This window comes from Abramis brama (genome assembly GCF_963993115.1).
Source record: "Abramis brama genome assembly, chromosome: 2".
Lineage (NCBI taxonomy): Eukaryota > Metazoa > Chordata > Actinopteri > Cypriniformes > Leuciscidae > Abramis > Abramis brama.
Genome location: NC_139964.1, coordinates 1,066,833 through 1,094,247, shown reverse-complemented (window position 1 = coordinate 1,094,247; position 27,415 = coordinate 1,066,833). Strand labels below are relative to the sequence as shown.

At 38.7% G+C, this 27,415-nt stretch overlaps 1 protein-coding gene across 2 annotated transcripts in view; it reads left to right on the top strand.

Moving 5' to 3' along the window:
* The window catches only part of LOC311077432 (NACHT, LRR and PYD domains-containing protein 1 homolog), a 146,277-nt gene that overhangs the window by 58,079 nt on the left and 60,783 nt on the right, over positions 1-27,415 (top strand). Inside the window, exon 1 of one of the 2 annotated variants that reach the window (XM_084105886.1) lies at positions 11,172-11,291. The exons of the other annotated variant lie outside the window; for it this stretch is intronic. The gene's annotated coding sequence lies outside the window, so the exon portion shown is untranslated. Of the gene's footprint in view, positions 1-11,171; positions 11,292-27,415 lie in introns of those variants that run through there. 2 annotated transcript variants of the gene reach the window in all.

The following is a 27,415-nucleotide window of genomic DNA, read 5'->3' as shown; positions in this document are numbered from 1 at the left end:
CCTTTGGGGTTAAGCAAAACGTTACCGGACCAACTCATCGTTTTAATCATACACTCGATTTAATTATATCACATGGAACCGATCCAACCGATATAGATATCATTCCACAAAGTGATGATGTAACTGACCATTACATGGTAACTTGCATATTACGTACTCCTGTAATATGTAATGCTGCGCCGCGTTATCGATTAGGCAGAACAATCATTCCATACACCAGGGGTCGGCAAGTAACTTTGGCCACGGGCCAATATTTTTTTTAGCCAGTAGATGGCGGGCCAGCTACACAGAGTAGGCCTATGGATACAAATTAAATACTCTTATATACTGTAGGCCTATAATCGTGAAAATATAATCGCTATAATGCAAAAATAAAAAGATGAAAAACGACTTGTTTTTCCATTATTTATTTCCTGAACTAAAATGGAAAAAAACGAATTTCTGATTTTCTGATTGTGCTCAGATCAAAAATAGAAAAAAAATAATTACTGGATTAGACAAATTTTAATTTTGATTTTGAATTTAACACCTTAGGCATGATATATCAAGGAAATCATTTTACACAGATCAAGTACTATTGTGGTAACAGATTACAGCCATTTTAATAAAGGTGTGAATAGCAATCATGCCTCATTCCCTTACAGTCTGACTTTTGAACTTTATTCCTTTTTTTATTATTATTATTTATTCGGGACACACACATACACACCTAAGGTTTAAGAAGGTCTGCGCGGGACTGTTTTTTTCCGTCCCGCTCCCACAAGGTTCTATTCAGCAACCGCTTAAAATAGGCTACACTCTGTGTTCACCCGCTTTATTTCCCGACCTGAGGGGTCCGCAAAATTTAGATCTCGTTTCCATAATCTCACATTCAAATGTCTCTAACGGAAAGAAGGAGATTATGTAGCCTATAATAATTATAAATGCTATACAAAAATTGGGTTCGTGTCAATATAAATATTAGGCTATTTTAACATTGTACTGTCAGCAGAGAAAAAAAATGCCACAGGAAAAATTTATGAAATATAAATAACATAAATTGAATAGGACAAAGCCTATCACTCAAATTTCAAAGCAACATAAACGAAATCATACTGCCCTACTGACAAATGGTGTAGGCTATTTTCTGCCGAACTATTTCAAACATCCTTGCAAAAAAAGAATGTTGTTGACTGACAATGGTTTCAGTACCAAACAGCTCCTCAGAGCTAGGTGTACAGGTGGTCAGAATTAAGTGCGGATACGCTGTCAAAAGATGTCGGGAGTGGGCTATTGTCAGTCAGACCGCCCGCTCGGTCCAAAGTACACCAGAGTTCTGACCGCTACCGTCTTTTGACGCGCGAATGCACACAAAGTGGTCAAGCGTATAACTAGACGCGGCAGGCGCGAATTTGGCGCGCTATTCGCGTCCGGTGTAAACGCACAGTTATACTTTAAAATGTAATCCCGCGCCGCATGATTCCCTATGTGCGTTTCACACAGTATGCAGCGGTGAAATCGCCGCGCGACTACGGCTTTTCTCAAGTATTGGAAGAGTTTTGTGCAGCATTTAGGACTTCCAAAATAATCCGGCGGGCCAGAAAATATTGCTGGCGGGCCAGTTTTGGCCCGCGGGCCGCCAGTTGTCATTCCCTGCCATACACCATAGATAATTTTTCAAATTGCTTATCGGATCTGTCTCAGCTGCTCAGTGAACCCAAACAAACAGATGAACTAGAGGAACTAACCAGCACTATGAGCACCATTCTCTCTGGAACACTGGATATTGTACGTCACGTTATAAAAAGGCCCTAAAAGCAGCCAGGGCTGAACACCTCCGTAAACTAATAGAAAATAACCAAAACAATCCTAGGTTTTTATTTAACATCGTGGCTAGACTAACAAATAAACAAGCGTCACCTGAACAAAATATTCCGTTACAGTTTAGTAGTAATGATTTCATGAATTTTTTCACTGAGAAAATAGAAAACATCAGAACCACAATTATAAAAAAAGTTCAATCCTCAATCGCGCCTTATAACTCAGCCTCAATTATCACCCCGCAAGAACAATTACAGTGCTTTACAACTATAGAACAAATAGAGTTAAATAAACTTATCACTTCCTCTAAAACAACAACATGTTTATTAGATCCCATACCAACTAAACTACTGAAAGAAGTGTTACCTATAGTGGAAGAGCCTCTCCTCAATATTATTAACTCATCTTTATCTTTAGGTCATGTTCCAAGAACATTTAAACTGGCAGTTATAAAACCACTCATTAAGAAACCACAATTAGACCCAAATAACCTAGCAAATTATAGACAAATTTCAAATCTTCCTTTAATGTCTACAATACTAGAAAAAGTTGTGTCCGCTCAACTGGGCTCTTTCTTGCAAGAAAATGACATCTATGAAAAGTTTCAGTCTGGATTCAGACCGCACCATAGCACTGAAACTGCGCTCGTTAAAATCACAAATGATTTACTTTTAGCTTCTGACCAAGGCTGTATCTCAATACTAGTTTTACTTGATCTAAGTGCTGCGTTCAATACTATAGATCACACAATACTCTTAGATCGACTACAAAATTATACTGGTGTTCAAGGACAAGCATTAAGCTGGTTCAGATCATACCTATCTGACCGCTATCATTTTGTCTATTTAAATGGAGAAAAATCGATCATAACTCCTGTAAACTATGGAGTGCCGCAAGGATCTGTGTTAGGCCCTCTATTATTCTCAATATATATGCTGCCACTTGGAAATATTATAAGGAAACATGGAATTAGTTTCCATTGTTATGCTGATGACACTCAAATCTATATTTCATCACGGCCAGATGAAAACGCTAAATTATCCAAATTGACAGAGTGTGTTAAAGATATAAAAGATTGGATGACGCGCAATTTTCTTTTATTAAATCCAGACAAGACAGAGGTACTAATCATCGGTTCAAAAAACCACCCACAAAACCCACCCATACCCACATACGTAATATGCTATCTGTCTCTGATGCAGAAAAGTTAGTTCATGCGTTCATGACCTCGAGACTAGATTACTGTAATGCTTTATTAGCTGGTTGTCCTGCATCCTCAATAAACAAGCTACAGTTAGTCCAAAATGCCGCCGCTAGAGTTCTTACTAGATCAAGAAAATATGATCATATAACACAGATTTTATCATCACTACATTGGTTACCTATAAAGTTCCGTATTAATTACAAGGTATTGCTACTGACTTATAAAGCCCTAAACGGCTTAGCTCCAGTCTATTTAACGGATCTTCTATCGCCCTATAATCCATCGCGCTCTTTAAGATCACTAAATTCGAGGCTTTTGGTCATACCTAGGATATCCAGATCAACCAAAGGAGGGAGAGCATTTTCACATTTAGCTCCAAAACTATGGAATAGCCTTCCTGATACTGTTCGTTGCTCAGACTCGCTCTCCCAGTTTAAAACTAGATTAAAGACGCATCTCTTCAGCCAGGCATTTATATAATATTTTTAATCTTACAGTTAAATCCGGTCTCTAGTTCATAAACGCCAGAGGAGAACTGGCCCCCGACTGAGCCTGGGTTCTCCCAAGGTTTTTTTTTCTCCATTAGGTCACCTGATGGAGTTTTTCGGTTCCTTGCCACCGTTGCCTTTGGCTTGCTCAGTTGGGGATACTTAATTTAATTAATCAATCAACAATACTATTGATCAGCATTACCAAACGTGGACGTTTTACACTAGAAACAAACACTGATGTACTATTTTATTTAATACTGTGAAGCTGCTTTGATACAATTTGTATTGTGAAAAGCGCTATATAAATAAAGTTGACTTGACTTGACCATTGTTAATTACTTTAAACTTGCCTAATAATAGCAGTGGATATCGACCGTGGCGATTTAATACATTACTACTCTCAGATACTGAGTTTGTTAAATTTATTTCTAAGGAAATACATGAGTTTTTAGAGCATAACCAGACCCCAGGGGTGTCCTACTGTCTAATTTGGGAAACGTTAAAAGCCTATCTCAGAGGCCAAATCATATCGTATAGCGCCCGTGTAAAGAAAAAACAACAGGAAAGGCTTAAAAAGATAGAAAGTGATATTCTGGAAATCGATGGGGTTCTCTCACACTCGCCATCGGTTGATTTATTTAAGGAACGATTGGCTCTTCAGACGGAATTCAATCTGTTATCTACGAAACTTATTGAGAACCTTTTGAATAAATCCAGACATAAGTCTTATGAACACGGCGGAAAAAAATAAGGAAAAATCTTAGCTCATCAACTACGGCAACGTCGACCAGTCCATCCTCGAAATTACTGATGAACACGACAAAAAATTAACTGGCCCATTAGAGATTAATAATAGGTTTATGGAGTATTATTCGCAATTATATACATCTGAATCTAGTAGTAATTAGGTACTGTTTGACTCATTTTTTAGCAAATTTACTCTGCCCACTATTGATGAACAATATGCCTCAGATTTGGAAAGGCCATTTTCAAAGGCCGAAATATTGAAGGCAATTGCCACCATGCAAAGTGGAAAATCCCCGGGGCCAGATGGCTTCCCGAGCGAATTTTTCAAAAAATTCTCCTCAGAACTTTCCCCTATCTTACTCGCTGTCTATGATGAGTCCTTCATCTCAGGGTTGTTACCAGAAACCATGAGACAAGCAGTTATTTCTTTAATTCATAAAAAGGGTAAAAGTAAATTAGATTGTAGCTCATATCGACCCATTTCATTGTTAAACGTTGATAGTAAAATATTTGCCAAACTTTTAGTATGTCGATTAGAGATTGTTATACCTTCAATAGTGTCTGATGATCAGACTGGCTTTATCAAAAATCGATATTCATTCTACAATATACGCAGACTTTTCCTTCACTATCCCACTCCACCCGATATACCTGAGGTGCTTCTGTCACTTGATGCTGAAAAAGCATTTGACCGGGTGGAGTGGGACTACCTCTTCTATACCTTGAAGAAATTTGGCTTTGGTGCCAAATATATTATTGTTTTATATTCCTCTCCTGTAGCAGCAGTTCGGACAAATAATAACATATCATCCTTTTTCCAATTAGGCCGCGGGACTAGGCAGGGTTGCCCATTATCCCCCTCATTACTTGCACTGATGATTGAGCCCCTGGCAGTGGCAATATGGTCCGATAATACTATTAAAGGCATACTTTTGCAACCTTTCAGCAAGTGAAAACTAAATTCCAAATTCCCAATACTCACTTCTTTAAATATCTTCAACTTCGCAGTTTTGTTGCTTCATCTGTTAGTCACTTCCCCTCATTACCACCTGAGACACTTCTCGAGACTGTTCTAAAAGTGAATCCATACTCTAAGGGGGCCATTGGTAAAATCTATAGTGCAATGAATACTCATAATATGGGATCTCTGGCTCACGTGAAAAGATTGTGGGAAGAGGAACTGGCTATAGGAATCTCTAAGGATGTATGGGAATTTATACTGAAAAACATTCACTCATCTTCAATATGTCAAAGACATCGAGTGATCCAATTTAAAGTTGTTCATAGATTGCATTGGTCTAAAGTAAAACTGGCAAAATTTAAATCAGACATAGATCCTCACTGTGATAGATGTGAAGCCAAACCAGGCACTCTGTCTCACATGTTTTGGCTCTGTCCAAAACTTGAAGATTTTTGGAAGTCTATATTTAAATTTATTTCTGACACATTGGAGACAGTCATAGAGCCTGATGCCATGATCTCTGTATTCGGCATTGTACCACAGCATTTTCACTTAAATCAAAACAACAAAAGCCTCATAGCATTTACTACTCTTTTAGCTCGATGGCAGATACTGCTTAAATGGAAAGACAAGTCCCCTCCAACATTTAAAATGTGGCTCAATGATCTTTTATACAATCTGACCATGGAAAAAATAAGGTATGTTACAGCAGGCTGTGCCTATACATTTTTTGATAACTGGTAACCGGTTCTGGACCAAATTAGGAAGGTGGATCCCTCTCTAATCCCAATTTCAGAGGAGTAATATACTGTACGTACTTGTGCTTTCTTCTCTAATACATGTTAATGATTGTTTTGTTTTTTTAAATTAATGTGTATTGGTGCAACAGGTGGGGATTGTTCTTGTTTGGGTGGGTTAACATAAAAAGGAAATGTATTGTAAAGTGTATCTTATGCTTGATAAGATGTTCAATAAAAACACTCTGAGGAAAACAAAACAAAACACGTATAACACTAGCTAACACATACATAGCATCACTAGAATGCTAGAGAGTAAAAATAAGTCTTTAAACCGGATTTAAAAGCATCCAGCGATGGAGAGGCCCTGATGCTTAAAGGTAAACCGTTCCAGAGCTCACCTTTGATTTACTACGAGAGTGAGGGACAGATAAAAGTAACCGATCACAAGATCTTAATGACCTAGAGGCTGAGTATGGCCTAACAAGATCACAAATATAATCCGGGGCCGAACTGTGCAGTGCCTCGAATGCGAAAAGAAGAATCTTAAAGTGTACTCTAAACTTTATAGGGAGCCAATGCACTGAGGCAAGGACATGGGAGATATGATCCATTCTTAGCCCCTGTTGATAATCTGGCTGCTGAATTTGGAAGCATCTGTAACTGAGACCGAGTAGACTGAGGTAGGCCAACGAGTCTGTATGAGTGAGTCACTGAATCATCGACTCAACCCATTTGTTCAACAACACTGAGGCTGCATCTGAAATCGCACTCTTCCCTACTATATAATAGGCAACAACAACAAAAACAGCATGTCCGAAATCACAGTAATCGGATGACCTACTACTTCCGGTGAGACTCTGAAGTGTGCATACGATGGACACTTTACTATCCCATGAGGCCACGGGAGAGGATTAATGAATGGCAGTGAAGAGACGCTGGTAGATCACATGATAATGACAACATGCTAAATGTGTTACATCCGAAATACATTAATACTATATAGAACATACTTTTTAGCGGTCACAAAGTAGTACTTATTCAGAATAAGTGCCTACTCAATAAATCACTGATATGAGGATTTGTTCAACAACACTGATCCATTCAGGAGTTCCTCGGAGACGCAAGCGGTTGATTCAGCGTTGGCTCTGAAGCGTCACTGGGGTTTGTACCTGGTAGAGTCCAGACGACAGCAGGGTTTGTATGATCATCATGGCCTGATCGAGGTTCCAGCCCTGTACGAGTGTGAGCACAGACAGAGCGCTGAACAGAACATTCCCTCCGGCGCCGCTGATCTGAGCCGTGCTCAAACCCGTGCTCGACTGACCCAGAGCCTGGATAGAGTCCACCGTCAGAACGGCCGCATTGCTCGCCAGAGCCGCCGACACCTGCACACACACACACACACATGTCTGGTTCACTATCTTTGTGAGGACTCTCCATAGACTTAATGGTTTTTATACTGTACAAACTGTATATTCTATCTCCTTACACTAACCCTACTCCTAAACCTACCCATCACAGAAAACTTTCGGCATTTTTACGTTTCCAAAAAAATATAATGTAGTATGTTTATTAACCCATTTCCCTCATGGGGACCGCTGGCTGGTCCCCACAATGGAGGTGATCTCAGGTTTTACTATCCTTGTGGGGCCATTTGGTTCCCACTATGTAATATAAACCAACAGACACATTACACACACACACACACACACATGCATTTAGCTTGTATAGAGCTTGTTTCTGATGACATAAACACACACACACTCTTGTACGTACATCGGGTTGGACGTTGGTGCAGTTCTGATTGATGCTGGAAGAGATGTTCTTCAACTGCTCCGCACTCAACTGAAGGAAGGAGCTCGCAGGAGCCGAGCAGCGGAACGTCACAGGCAGACTGTAAACACACAAACATCACGATAAAGCTGTTAAAGCTCATCAGGGCGTCTTCTACAAACACTCTAGCTTCAAACTAATGCCAGTTCTGTTGAAACAACAGCTTCAACCAGTCTTCGTTGGTTTCCCACAGACAAGTGGCCAACACTTCCCTAAAACCATCAAACCAGAGCAGTCTTTTCAAATGGTACACTGTTAAAAAAAAGGTTCTTGATGGGTATTGATGGATCCCTGAAGACACTTTAACATCCATAAAATCTTTCCATTGCACAAAAGGTTCTTTATAGTGGGAAAAGGTTGTATAGATTATTGAAATGTTCTTCACTCAAAGAAAAAAAAGGTTCTTTTAAGAACTGATCGCTGAGATGATATTTGAGGAACCCGAAATGGTTCTTCTATGACATTGCTATGAAAACCCCCTTTAGAAACCGAAGTGTAGTTTAGTGAGATATGATTAAGGATGGTTATTGTGGAGACAGAGGGGTGAGCGGATGGAGTGATAAACACATGGACGGATGAAGGGACGGGTGGACGGACACCTGTGAGAGAGCCGAGGATCTGCTGGTAGATCTGATCTTGTGTTGCGGGCTGGAAGGTGGAGCTGGACGAGTTCAGCAGCTGCACCCTATGAGAACAAGCCACGGTGAGCACACACACCAGTTTGAGTGTGTCCACATGTGTGTGTGTGTGTGTGAGTCTTACAACCTGCTGGCTGATCGGACAGGGGCGCTGCTGGACGACGCTGAAGTAAGTCGTCACGTGTTGGACTGTAATGTTCGCTATGAACGGAGGCAGTATTTTCAGGATCCAGTTCTGCAGATTATCATCTGATAACGTGGTCAGATTGGCCCGGTCAAACACCTGCTGCAGGAACGCTTCCTTCACTGGAGGAGGGAGAACAACACCCTGCATCTGACAGACACAGACCACAGCCAATCAGAACACAGATACTACACACACAGCCCATCAGAACACAGATACTACACACACGGCCCATCAGAACACAGATACTACACACACGGCCCATCAGAACACAGATACTACACACACGGCCCATCAGAACACAGATACTACACACACGGCCAGTCAGAACACAGATACTACACACACGGCCAATCAGAACACAGATACTACACACACGGCCCATCAGAACACAGATACTACACACACAGCCAGTCAGAACACAGATACTACACACACAGCCAGTCAGAACACAGATACTACACACAGAGCCAATCAGAACACAGATACTACACACACAGCCAGTCAGAACACAGATACTACACACACAGCCAGTCAGAACACAGATACTACACACACAGCCAATCAGAACACAGATACTACACACAGAGCCAATCAGAACACAGATATTCCAAAAACAGTTGATCAAAACTAGGGCTGCAACTAATGAGAGAGTGTGAGAGTGTGTGAGTGTGTGTTGGTGTGAGTGTGAGTGTGAGTGTGTGTGTGTGTGAGTGTGCATCACCTGTAGCATTGCAGATAGAGAAGTGTAGAAAGCGGTGAGCTGTGCGTCCGGCACGTGGATCAGGAGGTTATAGACGGCAGCAGCGCTGGACAGAGATCCAGGAGTGCTGGAAACCTCCACTAACTGTCTCACGCTCAACAGACTCAGAGTGTCCAACTGCACACACACACACACACACACACACACACACAGGTGAACACGCCTCAACACCTGTACATGCTGGATGTCTGCTGTGCTGTGAGTGTGTGTGTGCGTACCACACTGAAGCCGGGGTTGAGTCTCTGCAGGTCAGTCACTGTGGTGAAGACCGAGAACCGTCCAAAGCTGCTGATCAGCCAATCAGAGCTGCCCTGAGAGACGCCCACACACCCTAAACACAGAGCAACACGTCACAGCTGAGCGCTACCCACAAACCCTGAGCTTCACCTGTTCCTGAGAGACGCCAACCTGCAGTGCTGTTCTTAGAGAGGAAGACTTTGATGAAGTCAACGTAGACGTTCGCTTGAGTCTCGGTGGACATGATGTCAAAACTCTGACTGAAGCTCTGGACACTGTGAAGGAGACAAAGTCTAGAGCTGCGTCAACAAGTGTGTGTGTGTGTGTGTGTGTGTGTGTGTTGTAAACTCACACGCTCCTGAAGGTGTCGCAGCTGAAGTCTCTGGTGGACAGACAGGACAGGAACGTCTCGGAGGCGTAGGGTAGAAATGGGCGGAGCCTGGAGTTAAACCAGCGCTGGACGAACGAATCATCTCTCAGGCTGGTGGAGCTGAAGGAGCTCAGAGTGACTTCTCCAATCATATTCAAGAATGACACTGAGGGGCGGGACTTATTCAGCCTCTGATGGAGACAGACACAGTTCATCCTTCTTAAAGAAAGGTTTTCTACAAAACAAAACTTAATGAAGTGGTCAAAATCATGTCTGACCCACTCCATGTCTCTCGATATATTGCGTACTTTTCATATTCAACATAGATGGAAAAAAATAACATTATAACAAATATGAAACTAAATGCGCTTTTTTAATGGCTACAACATAAATTACTCTATTTGTACAAATTGCTGCACATTCATTTACTTCTGAGTTTTGCACACATAAGTTGAAAGGCATTTGTTTGTGCATAATAAAACATATCTGCAACATTTATCAAGTTCACGGATAATTGTGCATGCATTTATTAATCATTATGATAGCCTAATAAAATCATAATAAAGTAGTAGGCTATACACTATGTACAAAAAAAATTGTACTATGTACAAAAAAAATCAGATGAGCCCAGAATTTGAATGCAACGCGTTTAATAACACGTTATTAAGCATTTTCCTCCCATAGAAAATAATTATAAGAACGTTTAATGTGGCTTAATGCAGATTAGAATGTCCCGTTATTATGTCGAAATACATTTTTTTTTTTTTAATTCAGAATTTTGGCGCACTTTTTTTCTCTATATAGTGTTGATATGGCAACTAGTAAATACTCTTAGTTTCGTCTTGTGTGTGGAAGTATTTAAACCAAGTGTGTGACAGCCCGCGTTAGTGTGTATCCCGCTCACTCCTACTAAACACTCAGTCCAGTTATTACTTTAACAAACAATGTTTTAAAGTTTTTAATGTTGGTACTGAGATACTTGCATTAAGGCAAATTATAAAATGGTAGTTTTTCCCCCTCAGTTTTCTCCCAGGGATGACTAATAAGAAAGTAATATGTTTGAATACTGTTTTTAAAGCAACATTAATACATATGCAAACAGGTGCATAGTTACTCAAAATAATCTGCATAGTTAAGGCGACAGAAAATGTTGAACGCGCATGTTTTCTGATCAGGCACTGAATAGAGTGACACATCAGAGGTCCTTCAGCGGCTGTCCCGCGCTCGAGCGCCTGATGATGACGTTCTGCTAGTTAAAACTCTTCCGTTAGAGCCGAGAAGAAGCGGAACGTTAAAAACCCTAACAAACGATCATATGTCACGGTAAGTTCAGTCAGTCTTTATTTAATATCGTGTCATGTTATCATATCTGTGTTTATAAGACCATATGAAACATTTCTATTGAACTGAAAAAACAAAAACTGGGCAATAAAAAGGATTGGATATCGAAAGTGAAAGTAAATATAACGGATTATTTTGATATCAGTCTGTGTTGATTTATTGAAAACTGCGACGTTATAAGCCGAGTTTCCTCACACTTCCGCTGTTTTGTTATCGACAAAGTGAATATCCGAGAAAGAAAAAAAAAGATTGCGAAATGTCCTTTCTCCAGCCTGTTTTCATCAAATTGGCCTTTTTTTTATTTATTTATGTTTTATTGAAGACAGAACAAGTAGCGAATACAGCATAGCTTAAAATTGTACAGTACAAAAATGTGGCAGCAGGGAATCCGAAAATTATATCATAATATTTTAAACATGTTAATCACTTTTTTTCTTCTTTTTTACCTTGGGAAATAATTCACTTCATCCGATGTTTTTCAACTGGCTTCATTTGGGAGAAAGCAATGATGGACCGTCCCTCAGTGGCGCCAATTCACTAACAATCAAGCTATGGCAAGTTCATGACGTTATTTAATCTAACAATATTACGAGACAATATCAATTCAAGTCAGTCTAAAACGACAGATAAGAGCGAGACACGACTGCAGTTACGACATTAACCAACAGCACCAACCCATTTAAAACCTAAAACATATATTTAAGAGAATAATCACATATTTGGAGACTGGAGATAAGCTGGGGCCTGTTTCAGAAAGGAGGTTAAGTGAAAACTCTGAGTATGTTAACCCTGAAATGAGGGAAACTCTGAGTTTTCTGTTTCAGAAAGGGAGGTATGTTAAACCTGAGAAAGCAGAGTAAGTCAAGCCTGTTTCTGAAAGAGAGGTAACTTATACTCAGAGTCAGTTACCATGGTGAACCTAACCTGGTCGGGAGCAGGTTTTCTCCAGTAAACCCAGAGTTTCTTTCGGTCTCCTCCCCTTTTTTTAAAGAGGAAGTGGCGTTTAAACACCTCATTCATTCTTTCAGTACATTTTTATTAATAAAATTATTTTTTATTAATAAATAAAATATTGCTATTTTTGTATTTTTTTTAATAAGATGAAGTCTATATAACTCTTTAACTGGCAACTGAAAACACAGTAGTAGATTAGAGTTACATAATGTAGTTCTAAACAAATTCTACAGAATTAAACTGTGGCATTTACTGGAAATCACTGAACTGAGTTCATCTGTGCACCAGAAGTTGCTGGACCGTCCTCCTGCTGTTCTTCCACACTCTGAGGGCGGAGGGAGAGATAAGAATACCCGTTTATACTTAGATTTAAACTTAGATTCTATAGGCTACTCCACATAAAAATGTGAAAAAATGTGAATGGGTAGATTGTTTGATGTGTAGACACATAATATTAACATTAGGCCTCTCTGTGGCAGCAGAAACTCTTTATCCCCATGTGATGAGCATTTGGTTGAGTACACTTTATAGCACTATTTGTCATAATTTCTGGTGTATTGAGTAGGCGACTTACAACTGCCTGGGGTTCTGTTGGGACAGGAGGCTCCAAAAGCCAGATATTACCATCAGAATCTATTGGTACCAACAAAAATCCTAACCCAAAGTAAAATAAATGGAAATATCAAAAATAGCCTATATAAAAAAATAACACATATGTAAACCTCTTACATTTTATGAAGGCCCTTGGATCTTTGGGACTGGCTCTGAAGTCCCTCCAGGAATTCCCTCAGCCGTAAATGCAGCTGCACTGCTAGACACTGGATGCTTTAGTTATTTAATATGTCAAATGTAAAGTCAGGTAGCCTACACCCATGATATGCTCAAGCCTTACTTGACTGAATTATGTTTTTATATTTAATTTTCAGCTGCTGCCATGTTCTTTTAATGCCTGCAGGATTGCACCTACATGAAAATTAAAATTAGGTTTAACCCTCTGGGGACCAAGAACGCGCCGGCGCGTTTTGCTCGTTTTTTTTTTTTAGCAATGAAAATAAACACTAAATGCTCTGTTAATTTTGATCTTTCATTTTCGTGTAATACATCAATCGATCCTGTTCAGTTTCTATTTTTTTTCTGTATACTCACAATAAAAATAAAGTGTTTTGCTTTTTGACAAATAAAGAAAAATTAACATGATGCGATTTCTCCCTTCTCTCTGTCAGTAAACTCCCATTTGAAACGCGTTCGAAAATGATCTATAACTCCGCGAAAATTCAGTCAAACAGGCAAACAGACCCACGGGCATAAAGCTTGAGATCGCATCTGTTAAATGAAGTCATTTATATAAAAAACAAATATTCTCAGCTTCTGTAATCTGTATAAAAAGAGAGCGACTCCAGTCGAGCTCATTACGAGCTAATTCACAGTAATGTGACCACTCCCCGGAGAGCGCGTGCTATTCAAACGCAAAATCTGAGGGGTGTGAAACGCCCACATCAGCTGTAAACAAAGCGCGTCGCGATCGAGTGAGGCATAATATAGCCTACCTTATGGAGAAAAGATTCCTCAGAACAGTGCTGATATGAGGAGCAATATCTCCTGATATGAGGAGCAGATCCCGCTGAGGAGTGAGGTAGGCTGTTTTCTTTTCTCACGTGTGGAATAACGTTATGGAATAACGTTAGTGTAGGCCTATGCAAACCGCAAAAAGATGAATCGCATTTCTATAATATGACTCGCCTTTCTGTGAGATGAATGAAGGGTACATATTTGTAAAGACTGTTTAGCCTAAATATGAATCGCGCGTCTGTGTGTGAAAGAATAAACTGCTTTGCTATAGCCTACTGAGATGAGTAAAAATCGAATGGAATAATATTGTTATGTTGAAATAAAATGTATTTGTATAATCAACGTATTAAACTGCAAAAAAAATACTATTTTTGTCAAAAATAAATTCATAGACTAAGATGTTAGATGTTCCAATGTTGGCTATATTCAAACTAATGAATACATATGATAAAATGTAGGCCTATAATCTTTTTTTTTATATATATATAGGCTATATATATATATATAAAGAAAGAGTACAGTTGAAATATTGTTGAAATTGTAATTATTGTTGTAATTGTAACATTTTTAATAAAATAGTAAAACATATTTACAAGAGAGATGTAAGCGAAATCTTAAATGGTCAATATAAGTCTTCTTCTAAATACATCTTTTGTCCTTGCATTGTGGCTCAGTCAGTGTCACACCTGAATGAATGGCTAATTATGCAGAGTCATTATTCAGAGTGGGTGGGACACCTTAATCTAAGGTGTAAACTACTCCTCCCCCTCGCATATTGCCTTTCCAAGCAAAACCTGTTTTACACCATTTAAATCAATGTATTTTTTTTTTGTGAACGATAAAGCAAGACTATTTTTACATCATTTTAAAGCTAGAACTAAAAGGGACAACATCCATTAGTCAAAAGTCTTGTGGACACATATTTAATATGTGTTTTGTGTTCTTAATTCAGCAACTTTCATTTTAATTTTTTCCAATAACCACGCATAAACATTATTCTCTTAAAAATACAAACATCTACATACACGTTGCTTGCATATTATGGTAGCCCTGTTTGTGCTATATAGAGTGAATTTACACCTTTGCCATTAACATGTTTATAATTAACTGAAAAAAGCACAAATGTCAAGGCATGTCAGAACATCTCAAGGACCCCAAAAACAGCTTGGTCCCCAGAGGGTTAATAACACACTGTTCTTCCAGTTTCACCTCTGATATTATAACAGTTGGGCAAGTTACTTGTATTACTAACTACAAATGACATCTTCAACAGTGTAATTAGATCAATGTAATAATGACTATCTTTAGAAATTATTGGTCTACTTATTACTAATTACTAAATCCCATGTCAACCTTAAACACTTGAACAATACAAGGAGAGACAAGAAACAGCACTTTTAATGCTTTCAAATAAACGACATACAATTGCATGAATTATCATTGAATTGACCAAAGTGTGTAGAGGGAGAAGGTTACATTAAAAATATAACTTTTTAAAATGTATGTTAAATAGCCTATACAGAAGAATTGTTCTATAGTCTAATATAATTACATCAGATTTAACTTTAAATTACAGAAGAATTAAAAGTAATCCCTTTAATTAAATTACAGTATTTAGATTACTTGGTAATTAATTACACCCATCACTGTATAACAGTAATTAAAATGTGAAGAAATATGCAGACCTCTTTTTGTCTGGCGCTGTTGCCATGGTGACTCATAATATCTGCGCTCCATTGGCTTTTTATAGTTGTGGTGCACGCGCTTAACTCAGAGTAGGTCAACTCAGAGTTGATTGAACTAACTAATTTCAGCTGTTCTGAAACCAAAAACTCAGAGTTTCCCATCTCAGGGTAAGTCAACTCAGAGTTCAAGTTTTAACTCAGAGTTGGTTGAACCTCCTTATTGAAACAGGCCCCTGGTAACAGCAGCTTTATGAATTAATACAAATTCCCTTACGACTCTACAAGAAAAGGTGGAATAGAGATCTCATAAATGAGTGAATTCGGCTGGTTTAAAGCCACTATAGGCCTACGCCGCTAGCAGACGATGTGAGACACCCACAACTTTTTTTTGTTGGAACTTTTTGTTGGAAATTCAGTAATTATTTACTCACCTTGGTGTTGTTTTAAAGCCTTATTACCTTATTTTAATGTTATTAATGTTTTTTAGGATTTGAGCTTTAATACATTTTAATTACACAAGGCTACAGTGTAAACCCCAGAAGAGTGTGTGTGTTTATCTCTGTGTTCTGCTCAGGTCGTCAGACAGTTTTTGCCTGAACGTTAGAGCAAAGAATAGGCCTATAGCCTATACCCAAGTCAATGTATTATTTTCTTTTCTTTTTGTATTAGTATTTAAAGATATTACATTTACAACTAATTTAATAATTTCTATCTTGATGCATTTTGTTTATAATGCTTTTTTTAGCACTTGTGTATGGCGAGGTGTCTTACAGTATAAGCACTGCCAGGTTCTGCAGCCGAGAGGACCCAGAAGCGAAGAAGTCAGATCAACAATGCATTTATTGATATCATCTTTTAGACCGTCGGGCAGCGAGTCCCGGGCCACCAACAGGGCTGAGGCTGAAGGGGGATCTGTTAACCAGGAGAAGGGTTTGCAGTGTTGCTTTATTTGTGTAATTCCACTGGGTGCCACTAGTTTAGGAGCAGAAACGACATACTTCACCTTTAAACACTCATTTTAAGCTTTAAGTGCCATTGCTCAGTGCCATCACGTGAAGAAGGAAAACAGAAACACAGCAGGACAGGGTTCCCGCGGGGTCTTAAAAAGCCTTAAAAGCATTGAATTTATTAATTTGGAAATAATACCTTAAAAAGTCTTGAATTTTGATGTCTGGGTCTTAAAAATTGTGCTGTATGTAACTTCTCCGTATTGTATTTTTCCTCAAAAGTTTCATTTGTCAACCACGATTATTTTTATTAAATAACGTAGTATATATAAAGAGTGGCGGAACCAATAATTGAGAATGCAACACAGCCCCGGGTCACAGTGCACAGTACTGTGAACACGTGATCCCTTCAACACAACACAAGTTAGCCTACAAAGCGGAGCTCGCTCGCGTGCTACCAGTAGCCCGGGGCTTGATATGAGGTCGCTCGCCAACAGGCAGTTCACATACCGCGTCTTTTTAAGTGCTCAAGTTTATTAAAATGTGGGCATGCGGCAAGCGCTATTGAAACAACGTGCAATTTTTTTCCACCCGCAGCCAGATGGACAACATCTTCCTTGTTGCTGTGGAGAGTGCGTTGTATGGTTGCTTAGCAACGACAGACGCCACAGGAAAATCAGACCAAATGTTATTAATAATATTAGATAAGCGGATGTGCATTGTAAATGTCAGTAATTAATATTTTTTGACTCATTCTTTTTATAAAAAAATATTTAAAGGCTGAAATATGTGAGGTTTATCTTTTTATAAAACCATTTTTGTAAAAACTTTATTTGAACTTGTACATATTAGTAGATAACATGTTGCAAGACACTCCTTTAAAATCTGGCCATCATTTTTAATAGTATTTTGATGTTTATGTAAACAAAACTTATTGATAATTTTATATGTTATTTGCGGGGTTTCGACAAACTCAGTAAATTGATTTCATAATAATTGTGAAAATAAATGTTCATGCCATTTCATCTCTAGTTATGATCAATTAAATTCAGCTATAATTATGTGTTTTTAGAGTATAATATGCAAACTACAATTTTCTAAAATAATCTCTGAGCCTGTTCAATCTCTATTAGGCTATTAATATGCTGCTTCGTAATGTAAATAAATATGAGATGAAATATATTATTAGAGGGCAAGTTTGTTTTAGCCTATTTTCATTTTAGGCCTAAGGTTTTGGGCATTTGGCATGTTGTTGTGTGTGGAAGGTTACTAATGTGATTGCTTTGTCTGTAAATTAAATTAATGCTTTTTCAATTACTGAATTCATTGAAATAAAAATATTTTTTTCAGAATTCTTTAAATTTTTATTTTTTTTTTGGTTATGCGCCGTGTAGGTCTTAAATTTCAATCTTTTTGGTCTTTAAATGTCTTAAATTTGACTTACTGAAACCTGCAGGAACCCTGCAGGAGAGAGAGACCCGAGTCCTGACAAACAACTAAGTTATATTACAGTGTCTGAGTCCTGTATCGTCCGCCTGCCATACACTTCAGAAAACCCCTTGCCCAACAATATCACATGCAAACAATATTGCATAACCACGCCACGGCGGGCCAGACTAAACCCATAGCTACCTTGTATGGCTGATGTTTGCTCTAAACGAGTCAGAGTCGCTGAAGATGTTGATATCGTCATAAACTAATCAGACTATCTGGTAGTTCTCTTTTCAAAGGACAAGAAAAAGAGAGCATTACTACTGGGCACTGGCGTGTGACGTCAATGAAGAGACGATTAGCATGTTCTGATTAATATTAGGGTTTTAAAGGTTGTTTTAAAGGTTGTATCAGTGATTTCAGGCCCAAAAAAGGCCCAAACATAAATTATCACATTCATCTAATCTTTCCTAACGATCTGCTAGCTGCCCGCCTCATAAACAGGCCGTCAAAAAACTACGTCTCTGTAGGCAGCCTAGGCTCTGAAATCTGCACACAAAAACAATTGGTTTCACCAACCACTCAAAATAAATAGCGTTCCAACCAATCACCGACAGGGGTGGGTGTTGTGAGGTTTTGCGCTCGTGCACGCCTGCACGCGACGCCCCTCCCACGATTGTTGATTGACAGCAGCGTTTCAACATAGACCCGCCCTCGCTCGTGAGCGAGCTGTCAATCATAGTCCGCATTGTTGATACGCTGGAGCACTGTCTATGAGCAGTTGTGGTGTTCTGTTATTGGGTGTAATAAGGAACACAGCATCATTTTGATGTTCCTAAATCCGAACCGCTGAAGATGCAGTGGCTGAGTTTTGTTTTCGAAGGTAATATTCCCCACGATCAACGTCAATGCTCATGTTTGCGCGAATCATTTCACCAGACTGCTGTACAAACGAGAACATTGAAAAAGGTATTAGCTCCTGTCTGACTATGTGTTGTTTATGTGCCTAATGGCTGTCATAGTCTCACAGACTGCTTATTTTTTAAACAGATCAGTAAAATGTTAGTGCTTCAGCCCTGACAGTTGTACCTAACACTGCATAGATAACGTTACGCATCACAGACATTTACCGAAAAAAAGTTTTTCATGACAATTAGCTGTAACATCAATCTGTCAATGAACTAACGTATACATCAGTAAACACATCGCGTTCGTATCTCACTACTCTACCCTGCCAGTACATACAAAGATAGATCAAAGTGACATTACGTTAACCAACCATTCAGAAACGTCCTGTTTTCCGACTCCGGTTCAAATTGACGGTGTCCTCAGAGACTCCCGCTGCCATTCTCCAAAATATACCCTCAACTGTTGTCAAGGCAACACTCCACGTGTGTTGTTGTGTCAAACGCCCCACAGAACAGAGGGGCGGGGTCAGCAAAGCTCATTATCATTTAAAGACACATGCACTTATACAGCGTGCTGAAAACAGAGCTGTTTTTGACCAGATAAAATGAGTGTTTTCTTACAATACTAATGAGAATTTTTAATTAAAGTATATTACAAACTTTTAATTTAGACCCTAAAGAATCATATTAGCTTGTACAAAAATGGCATTATATGACCCCTTTAATGCATGAAAAAACTAATCACATTTACAATAATTATTGGAGAATTGTTCAACGTTACATTGTATTATCAAAAACATTTTTTATTTCCCTGGATCTGACTGGGTTGGCAAGCTGTCAATCAGGGTGGGCCTAGGCCTTTAGCTCTGCCCCTGAATCTAACAGCTCAAGCACAAGTCTAATATTAATAGCTATATGTCGACCTTTAGAAAGCCTGTTTGATATTCACTCATCATTTTATTTAAACCTCGACTTGCCGTAATCTATTAGCAAATACTTAAGTAATTAATTTATATTGAATTGTTAGAAGAGAGTTTGGTCTCCCAATTTTCTGTCAAACATCAGTGGAACTTCAATCAGTTCATAAATGTTAATAAAATTCTATAGTCAGCCTGTCTATACCTGGTGCTTTCCCTTTTTTCATTACAAGAAGGGCATCTTTGATCTCAGAAATTAACTCTTCACAATTATAGAGATCAAATTAAGAATTATAAAGCATTTCTTTTAAAATTTCTTTTGGATTTAAAAAAAAAATAGTTTCATCCTCTTCAAGCCATTTCGCCGTACAGCGAATAAAAGCACCTTTAGCTAAGTCTAAACACATTTGGTCAAGATGGGTTGAATAATAACTAATTCAGCTTCTTCCTCAGGAAGATTTTGCTTCTGCTCCAATATCCCCAATTTATCCAGTAATTCTAACTTTCTTTATCTATTGATTTTTCTGCTTCGTTACTATGTTTAACAGCAATTGTTCTGGCATTATATTTGGAAAATTTCCATTAATTTTTAAATCCTTCCTTTGAACCTGCCAAGCTATCATTGGCAATATTTTTAATGCAGTTATTAAAATACTCATCCTGAAGAAGATTATTAGTATGGTCATAGCTTATGGTCAGTCAAAGGGACATAAATATGAACAATTTTCTCAAAATATTGCAAAGCAGATGTAAAAATTAGAAGCAAGTCAATTCTAAAATGCACAGATTTGTTTTTGTTAGACCATGTATGTTCTAGTCTCCCGGGGTTGTAGGTTGCCAAGTATGGGTAAGTGATAAGTTGGCACATTTTACTATTTCACCCCCATTTCCTTAGAATTTTTTTTTTGCTCTAGTTACACAAAATACTTCCTCTCAGCGCCTTTTGGACAAATTGTCCCCATTGAAACCCATTAAAACTGCACTTTTTTATCCCAGGACCTATGGCTGGGCGATATATGTGTGATATATACAGTATATATATATATATATATATATATATATATATATATATATATATATATATATATATATATATGATACAAATGCGGCAGCGCATGCTGTGTAGTGAAAAAGAAACTACGAGCATGCAACGCTGTTACGTTGTAAATTACACTAAATAAAAGTAATGCAGGTATGATTTTCATTCTATTCACCAGGAGCAGTTTCCATGTTTCATAAACAGTTGCTATTTAATAGCTTTAGCATAGGCCTAATGTTTATTTATTAGTACTAGTCTTTACTATTAGTCATATTCTTACAATTTATGTTAAGTAAAGGGGGACAGTACTTGTATGTGTGTTAACAAATTTTGTGTAAACGTGTTATAATTTGCCTATATACAGGGATTAAAGTTCTCCGTCGCTACGACGGATTTCCGTTAATTGCAGCAAGTCTATTACGGATTTCCGTCAATATGGTTCCAGTCTGTCCTTAATGTCTTAAATTCACTTTTAATAATTTTAAGGCCGTAAATAGGCTTTGATTTCTCAAATAGTGTAATAAATGTCTTAATTTTAGTTTGAATAGGTCTTAAATTAAGGAAAGACAAGGTGTATTCACCCTGCTGAGGGGGATGTGATCAAAGCCTGGAGTGGAGCAAAAGCACGTTCCTCTCTCCACTCTAAGCATTCTGTAATCACTTCGCTGATGGTCCACTCCGGGTTTTCAATTACCGCTCACGGAAAGTGCATGTCAGGCTACAGTTGAGCGCTGAGGTAGAATGGAGACACTTATAATGCAGGTAGGGCTGGGCGATATATCGATGTAAAAAATATATCTATATATTTTTGAAATACGATATGGAATTAGACCATATCGCATATATCGATATAGTTCAAATTTGCCCTGTGATCCTTGCTCCCCGCGCCCCCGCTCCTCCTTTTCCACTCTGCGTGCGTGTTTAGAGCATGTTATATTGTGAGAGGCGAATCATGACTACTTCAGAAAACCCAGCACAATAGGAACTACCAGGCAGTGACATAAGTGTACGCTGAAATAAAGTTTTTCACCTCAGAAAAACGGACTTTCTTGTCCTATCAGCCGTTATACTGTTCTCGTAGCGTACACTCAATTGCACGCGCAAATGCAGCGGCGCGCGCTGTATCGCCTCACTGATCAAGCTAGTGCAAAAGAAACTACGAGCATGCAACGCCGTTACGTTGTAAATTACCCGAAATAAAAGTAATGCAGGGATGATTTTCATTCTATTCACCAGGAGCAGTTTCCATGTTTCATTAACAGTGATTGTTAATATATTGTGTATTCACCATGGTAACTGTTGTTTCCATATTAACCCCAAAATGCCACTATTTTTCTTTGTATTATTTTTTATATTTTTAAATGAATTTAGTGGCTCATACCAACATTGTATTAACAAAAACTAGTTTGGGACTGCTATTTAATAGCTTTAGCATAGGCCAATGTTTATTTATTAGTACTAGTCTTTACTATTAGTCATATTCTTACAATTTATGTTAAGTAAAGGGGAAAAGTACTTGTGTGTGTTAACAAATTTTGTGTAAACGTGTTATAATTTGCCTATATATAATATTTTCCCCTTTACTTAACGAAAGTTTAAGTAAAGTGGAAGGCTTAGCGAAATGGGGGGAGAATGGCAAGCCTTTTAGTTCGTGGACTAAAAAAAATCGAACAGCCAGGTATGTGTCTTTGCACACTATGTCACAGGAGACTTCAATATGGCAATAATGGTAAAAGAGTGCTAGGTCACCATCAATCAGAAGCTAGTCACAATGCTGCCGTCCGTGCTCTACAGTAGCCTACATGCTCCCTGCCTGGTTTTCATAGATTAAAATAGCTTTTAAAATACGCCTACTGGCAATATTAAAGCGGTTTAAAACGTCTCCCCTTAAAACGCTATTGGTCTCGAGTCTCGACTATGTAAAAAGTTAAAGGAATATGACTTGGCCTAAAAAAAAATTTCAGTCAGAAGAATTTTTTTCACTTTAATCCCTGTATATATATATATATATATATATATATATATAGGCAAATTATAACACGTTTACACAAAATTTGTTTAAATATATTCAATATAAATTTTGATAATCATAATTAATAAATCGCAATTGCAATTCCAAGGGAATAATCGGCAATTATGATTTTTGTCATAATCGTGCAGCCCTAAGGTGAAGAAACCTGTTTATTATTTATTCATTTGATTTTGAAACTGTTCACTGAAATAGCCGGTTTCAATAAAACTATTTGTGACATGTCATATTTGGCTTTGACTTTGACATTTGCTCTCACTTTGCGGAAAAAATATCTGGATATATATTGTATATTGATATTCAGCCTAAATATATCGGGATATGACTGTTGGTCCATATCGCCCAGCCCTACCAGGACCATTTAACTATAAAATTAGGGTAGTCCCCAATTAAGGCAAGGCAAGGCAAGGCAAGGCAAGTTTATTTATATAGCACATTTCATACACAGTGGCAATTCAAAGTGCTTTACATAGAAGAAATTAAAATAATAAAAAGAAATAAGAATAATTAAAACAGTTTATAAAAATAAAAATAAAATACAGTACAGTACAAACAGTCGGACGAACATTGGCACAGTGCTCATTCATTAAATGCATAGCTAAACAGAAGTGTTTTGAGTCTGGATTTGAATGTGACTACTGTAGGAGCACATCTGATCTCCTCTGGAAGCTGGTTCCAGCTGCGGCTGGCATAATAGCTAAAAGCAGATTCGCCATGCTTAGAGTGAACCCTTGGTAATTCTAGCTGATATGATCCTAGTGATCTGAGTGATCTGTTGGGTTTATATTCAGTGAGCATATCTGCAATGTATTGAGGTCCTAGGCCATTGAATGATTTATATACCAGTAATAATACTTTAAAATCAATCCTAAATTTAACTGGGAGCCAGTGTAAAGACCTGAGGACTGGTGTGATGTGTTCATATTTTCTGGTTCTGCTCAGAATCCTGGCGGCAGCGTCCTGCATGAGCTGCAACTGTCTTATGGTCTTTTTGGGAAGGCCAGTGAGGAGTCCATTACAATAATCCACCCTGCTGGTGATGAAAGCATGAACAAGTTTCTCTAAGTCTTGTCTGGAAACAAAGTATCTAATTCTTGCAATATTTTTTAGATGATAGTATGCTGATTTAGTTATTGCTTTGACATGACTACTGAAACTAAGGTCTGACTCTAGTGTCACACCAAGATTCCTGACTTGATGTTTAGTTGTTTGACCCCTAGAGTGAAGGTATGCGTTCACCTTGAGAACTTCATCTTTGTTTCCAAATGCAATAACTTCAGTTTTGTCTTTGTTTAACTGAAGAAAGTTTTGACACATCCAACTGTTGACTTCATCGATGCATTGGCACAGGGAGTCAATGGGGCTGTAATCGTTAGGCGATAGGGCTAAGTAGAGCTGTGTGTCGTCTGCATAGCTGTGGTAAGCAATTTGGTTCTTTCTCATTATTTGGCTCATTGGGAGCATATACAGGTTGAACAGGAGTGGCGCAAGAATTGAGCCTTGAGGGACTCATCATGGATGTCCACTCAGACTTATGGTCTCCTATACTCACATAATAACCTCTCCCATCTAAGTATGACCTGAACCATTTTAGGACTATCCCAGAAAGCCCCACCCAGTTTTCCAGCCTGTCAAGAAGTATGTTATGATCGACAGTGTCAAATGCAGCACTGAGGTCGAGTAGTACGAGCACTGATAATTTGCCTGAATCAGTATTTAAGCGAATATCGTTTATTATCTTTATGAGCGCTGTCTCTGTGCTGTGATGTGGTCGGAAACCAGATTGAAAATTGTCAAAGTATCCATTCGCGCATAAGAATTTGTTCAGCTGATTGAAGACAACTTTTTCAATGATCTTGCCTATGAAAGGAAGATTTGAGATCGGTCTATAGTTGCTTAATACGGTCTTATCCAGATTGTTCTTTTTCAGAAGGGGCTTGACAACTGCAGTTTTCAGGGAGTTTGGAAAACTCCCAGAGAGAAGTGAGGCATTTACCACTTCTAGAAGATCTGCTTCTAAACTGTTCAACACACTTTTGAAAAATGATGTGGGAAGTGTGTCAAGAGCGCATGTTGATGTTTTAAGGTGCTGTACGGTTTCTTCCAAAATTGTGCCATCAATTTCTTTGAAGTCAGACATAGTAACAACTTTCTCAGGTGGTTTGATGATCTGTCTGACCCCAGTGCAACTCAAGGATGTGCTGATCACCTTTCTGATATTATTGATTTTCTCAGAGAAGAAAGAAGCAAACTCACTGCACTTGTTGTCTGAGAGCATTTCACTGGGAATCTGGCTTGGGGGGTTTGTCAGTCTCTCTACAGTAGCAAAAAGAGTGTGTGTGTTGTTTAAATTACTGTTTATAATATTTGAGAAGAAAGTCTGTCTAGCTTTGCCTAGTTCCATATTAAAAGCATGTAGGCTGTCTTTGTAGATGTTATAATGGACTACAAGTTTTGTCTTCCGCCATATTCGTTCTGCTTTTCTGCATTGTCTTTTAATATTTTGCACTGCTGTTGAGTTTCTCCAAGGTGCTTTTTGTCTGCCACTCTTCCTGACTTTAACAGGAGCAATATCATCAATTACAGTTTTAACTTTTGAGTTAAAGGAATCAAGGAGAAAATCAACAGAGTCTGCAGATATGCTTGGTGTTAAGGATATAGCCTTCATAAATAGTACACTAGTGTTCTCATTTAGGCATCTCTTCTTGACAGACACAGATCTAACTTCAGTGGCAGGAGAGATCAATATATCAAAGAAAATACAGAAATGATCAGACAGTGCTACATCCTTAATAACAATCGATGAAATGTTTAGACCCTTACTGATAAGTAAATCTAGAGTGTGTCCACGATTGTGTGTGGGTCCATGTACATGCTGAGTCAGATCAAAAGTTTTTAAAACAGTATTGATTTCTTTTGCCATATTGGTTTCTGCACTATCTATGTGGATGTTTAAATCTCCAGCAATGGCAAAACAGTCAAACTCTGATGTAATTGTTGATAACAGTTCTGTAAAGTCCTCAGCAAAGGCTGGAGAGTATTTTGGAGGCCTGTAAATAATGATAAGTAAAATGCGTGGAGCACCTTTTAACACAATACCCAGATATTCGAAAGACAAGTAATTCCCAAATGATTTTTGCTTACATTGATAGATATCTTTAAAAAGAGCAGCTAGACCCCCACCTCTCTTAACAGCTCTGCAGACACTCATAAAAGTAAAGTTAGGGGGGGCTGCTTCATTGAGGATTGTTGCACTGCAGCTGTCTTCTAGCCAGGTTTCATTTAAAAGCATAATATCCAGATTGTTTGTGGTTATTAAGTCGTTGACTAGAAGTGATTTATTTTTAAGTGAGCGGATGTTAAAGAGTGCTAACTTAACAGTCTTACTTTTCCCCACAGCAATATTAGTTTGATGTGTAATAGGCACCAGATTAGTTAGGTTTGCTGTACGGCTATTGAAGGCCTTAGACTTTCTATCTTGTAATAGAACAGCAATAGAGGAAGATACAGGCACATTGGGTTCCCGTTTGTTCTGTAAACATTTGAGAAAGTTACTGTTATCAAAACGGGGACCCAACACATATCACTGAGAGCTGGTATCAGTTGTTTTTGGTTCACCGCGAGCAGATGGAGGAGGGTGTAGGCCCTGGCGTTGTAGCAGAGGCCGAAGAGCTCTCACAGGAGGGGTAGGGCGAGCTGGGCCCGCAGGCTTTGCTGCAGGCTTTGCTGCAGGCTTTGCTGCAGGCTTCGAAGCGGGTGGTAATGGTGCCTGTCTTTTTTTGGTTGGAATCTGGGGGCTTGCAGCAAAAGAGTGGGATAGTGTGGTTCCAGCACACACCAGTTCTTCCATTTTCTGTGAGAAGCACAGAAGGGGCGAGGCTGGAGAGAGGGAGAGAGTGTCTGGTGAAAGAGGCTGTTTCTCTGGTGTTATCGGAGGTTGTGATATGCTGTCCTGGCTTCCCTGGCTGTTTTCCAGGAAGTCGTCCTTGGGTGGTGAATCTTCAAGCAGTTCTGATATGTCTGTCTGTGGTGAGCTCTGTGGGCAGGGCTCAGCTGAGATTGTGTCCGTGAGCAGAGGTTGTTGTGGCGGAGTGGTGTTATCGTGTCCATTTTGCTGCTGAAGTGAAGTCCCGTGGTCATTAATACTGTGTCCAGGTGTGTGTGTGCCGTTCAGATTGAGTGGATAGGCACAAACTGCAGAAGGATGATTGAGGGAGAAGTAGATATTGTCCTTTAACACTCTTGAACCAAGTTTGTTTGGGTGATGGCCATCCCGATGAAACAGTTGTCTCTGACTCCAGAAAAGATTGAAATTGTCAATGAAGTTCACTCCTTTTATATTGCAGGTTTTTTGCAGCCATGTATTAAGCCCAAGCAACCATGAAAACCTGTTTGTTCCTCTTGCTGGGAGTGGTCCACTGATGAATGTTTGAACTTTCAGTCTTTCAAGTGTTTCAAAAAGTTCATTGAAATCCTTCTTAAGGAGTTCTGACTGCTCTTTATGAATATCATTCTTCCCCACATGAATGATGAGTCGATTTGCAGTCTTATGTTTCATCAGAATGTTCTGAAGTTCCCTGTTTATATCAGAAGTGGTTGCTTGTGGAAGGCAGCATGTAGTTGTATC